This window comes from Lagopus leucura, unplaced genomic scaffold (genome assembly GCF_019238085.1).
Source record: "Lagopus leucura isolate 7727_CA_CO unplaced genomic scaffold, USGS_WTPT01 Super-Scaffold_100001, whole genome shotgun sequence".
Taxonomy (NCBI): Eukaryota; Metazoa; Chordata; class Aves; order Galliformes; family Phasianidae; genus Lagopus; species Lagopus leucura.
The window spans coordinates 2367327-2371253 of NW_024962262.1; the positions used below are offsets into that span (position 1 = coordinate 2367327).

At 46.2% G+C, this 3927-nt stretch overlaps 1 protein-coding gene across 1 annotated transcript in view; it reads right to left on the reverse strand.

The window, feature by feature from the left end:
- Nucleotides 1-244, reverse strand: part of LATS2 (large tumor suppressor kinase 2) — a 48480-nt gene extending 48236 nt beyond the window's left edge. The window contains exon 1 of the mRNA XM_042867499.1: nt 192-244. The gene's annotated coding sequence lies outside the window, so the exon portion shown is untranslated. The remainder of the gene's footprint in view (nt 1-191) is intronic.
- Nucleotides 245-3927: the final 3683 nt, after the last annotated feature.

Below are 3927 nucleotides of genomic sequence, written 5' to 3' on the forward strand. Positions count from 1 at the left end.
GGGGGGGGGCGGGGTGACGGGACGGGACGCCACGGCTCCCGAGCCCCTCTTCCACACGCGGGACACCCGCCCCGGGCCCCGGGCTCTAACTTTCCCCTCAGAGAAGCGGAGCATCCGGGCTGGAAGTTCGAGGGGCGGCCGGGCTGGGGGAAAAGCCGCACCGCCGCACCCTTCCTCGCTCTCCGCCTCACCTCCTCGGGGCGCCCTCCCGGCTCCGTCACGCGGCGCTGCGGCGGCGGCCCCGACGGCGCGGGCCGCTCTCCATCTCCGTCCGCTTCGGCCGTCCCGGGCGCAGTGCGGGGCGCAGTCGGGACATTCGCTACATTGTTAGCATTCCTCGCGCGTCACGTGACCGCGCGCCCGCGTCATTCCACTCTGCCCCCCTCCCTCCGCCGCCCCTCCTGCCACATACCAGCGGGGGGAGGGGCCTCGGGCGGAGGGCGGGAACGGCCGCTGGGGCTGCGGCTGGGGCTGCCTGAGGAGAGGCGGCGGGAGTGGTTTGTCCTCCGCCCCTCGCTATGTTTACAGGCGCCGTGTGGCACTTCGCCACCTCGCAAAAACTTCGCCCGTCTCACAAACTGTTCACCGTCTCGCCATCTCCCCACTCCTTCAATTCGACGGATTCGCACCAACTTTCTTAAAAAAAAAGCGCTGAAATGGTCTCCAAGAGATGCTGGCGTCGCTGTCCCGGTTGTGACGGTGGCTGTGTTGTCCCATCCACTGGCCGAGGGTTTCGGGGCAGAAGGTGGCTGTGAGGAAGATGGCACTGCCGGCTGTGGGGAGCTGCAGGCAGGGCTGAGGCGCCGCCATCGGTGCTCACTGTGTGCCCCAAACTCGTTTCGATCATACATTTTGCTGTGGATCTGTTACCAGTCCTTAGATTTCTATCTAAAATCACACACACAAGACTTAACATCAGTGCCTATTTGGTCTTCTTAAGGGCTGGGGCTAATTTTTTGGGGGAGGGTTTGATTTTTTTCATACACAAAGAGGAGGAGGTGATGAAGTGCCAGAGGAGGACAGCCAGGGAGTGAACATCTGGATCAAAAATTCAGGCCCAAACTGAAAAGGATTTTTGGGTGCAAAGTTCATATATGAGCTCATTACAGATGGAACTGCCTGGATCCGAGCCTTTTTCATGAAGTATTCTGATTTTCAATATCTCTACGGTCTGTAACAAAGACAATTGTCAACTAGGAACAACTCCCCACAAAATAGAGCAATGTTTGGATCTGGGAAGGCTCCTCCAGTGTGACAGGATGCTAGCAATAATAAGGGAGTGCTAATATGGAGTGAAAACATCAGAAAGTGGCCTCCCCTCTACAAATGTAAATTCAGTTAGATCATTAACACGGGAGAAGCCTCCCGTGCCAAAATAAAACTTCAAAATCCTTGAAATCCCATCGCAAAGTTTGGAGTAGGGGCTCTCCGCCTGACTCGTGGCTGAGGCTCTCTGCTCAGCAGGGAAAGCTCTGCTGTGTGAAGGGATGTGTTGGTCTGTGAAAGCTTAGGATGCATAGTTGTCTTCAATTATGTGCACAGTCCCACTGCCTTCAACAGAGCAAGTATAAAGAGACTATTGTCTTTCCAGGATGGGAGATAAATATATAGTTTTTTCCTAAGCTACAGGAACTATTTTTGTGAGTAATGTTACCTATGGATGGTTCTATCTAAGGATATTTCCTTAAGGTTGTTTATCGTCCTTTTTTATTTTTATTTTTTTAAATGTCCTTCCTGCAAACTGTCAGTAGTGCTTAAAAACTATGTGTGGAAGGAGAAGAGAGTGAATGTTACGTGATGGGAGGAAACTGTGGTATTTCACAAGAAAAAAATGCAGCCTGCTGCACAGAAATTGTTTAGCATCTCATCTGAGGGCAGCCAGTTACTGTATATAAATTACTGTTGGAATTTCAATAGTGTCATTGACTGGAATATATTGCAGGGGGTGGGGGAAGGAGAAAATCTCTGGCTCCTCCAAAGGAAGCTAAAGAAACCCGTCAGGTTCAGAACAGATTCCACTGTTGGCAGAATATTGCAGGATAATGTGGTTCATTTTGCAATCTTCAAATACCTGCTATACTGAAGTAAATTTTAAATGATATGACAGATGCAGCATGGCTTCATTTTCTGAATTACAGTTGTGCTTAACCGATGAAGCATAGCAACATGATTGCCCATACCAGAGATTGCTCAATGCCTTGAGACCTTTTCCCAACAAAATTCAGGATGGCTTAAAGGAACAGCATCAAGATAAAAATTGCTTACTATGCTAATATGTTATTTCATAAGATTTGGTTGTCATCCACATTCTTATGTCTAGGTAAAACAGATATTTTCATTTATTTTCCTCCATCAGGCTGTTTGTTTTCCTTTAACATTCCAATCCACCTGGGAATGAAATTCAGCTGCACTTTTTCACTCCTGGTTCCAGCCAGCTGCACTTTCTGAATTTCATGCATTTGCACAGAGCTGCTGGTTTGAATTCCCAGCAGCAGCAGCAGCAGCAGGTACAGGAGAGATGGATTGCATCTGCTTCCACAAGGTAACTGCATTCAGCTGGTCCACTGCTTATAAGAAAACTTCTCAGGCTGTTTCTGCATTTAGAAAATCAGACTGTTAAAAATCAAGTTCCTTGAAAATATGAAGGAAATGGAATTTGGTTGGGTTGTAGCATGATACAACAGCTCTGTGAGAACATGATTTGATCTCTAAGTTTTTGGGGATGACTGTAGATCCATCAAGTCTTTCATCCCAGCTGTGTCCTACTGAACAAGGTATTGCCACAGGGAAAGATGCACATAAAAAGAGCAACACAATGTGTCTGTACGAGCAAATCCACTTACAGCTAGACCACAAGATAATAATCTGCCATGAGTAAGGGTCAGTGTGTTTATTCATGGCTCCACTAAAGTGAGTGAGTTTGCTGGACATATGATGATTACAGCATCCAGTTCCTGACTTGCCTTAGCAGCTGTCTGCTGTGCAGGTATGGTGGGAAAGAGCACAGTTCCATGGCTCCACATTCTTTCCACCCACCTGAGACAGCAAGAGAGGCAGGAGCTCTGTGCAGCTCTCTCCCATTCTCTCACATCGAATGCAATGAATCGCCTTCTCCCCTCCCAGTTCTCTTGTATCACTGTTAGATAGGCAAAGGTGTAAGTCTTCCTGAATTATTATATTTGGAACCAATTACCAAATCATGCTGCTAAAAAAACTCCTAGCAACCAAGCAATTGTGATGTGTGTGGATGAATCTTTTCTTCATGCAGTAATGGTAGTCAACAAAGCCTTGAACTCATTCAGAAAGCTTGTGAAAGATAAAGGAAGATCATCAGATATGTCTGTTTGCCTGCTAGAGTAACACACACACATGAAATAGTTACGAACATACATGTGGGAGCATACTCAAAGAATTTGTTGATAGCAACATCCTTCACTAGGAAATGTCAAGAACCAAATTACTATGATATGCAGTGAACAATATGCAAGGAAAAAGGACTTAGGTAAACATCACTGTCATGTTCTTGTTTTAATACATCTATTTTGTTTGCAGAGTGATACTGGAAAATCATTCTTCCCAAATCTCCAACTCTAAATCGGTTAGAAACAGGCATTCTGAGTCCAACACAGCACAGACAACCCAACTCGTGAGTAAATATAATGTGTATGTCTAATGGTAGTGAGAATTAGCATTAATGGCAAAGACAGGTTCAGTAACTGGGTAGGTGAAAAACTAAGTTCTAACTGCAGTTTAGATAAGTTAATTTATTTTTATCATGACTGTGTCTATGAGATCTATCATCAAACTTGTTTTTAATGGCAAAGGAGTAGAGAATATAGGAACTGGAATTTGACTTCAACACAAAATGGGTGAATTAGGGAAAAGCTTGCTTTGAAACTGACTCAGCTTTGCGGAAGAAATACAAGC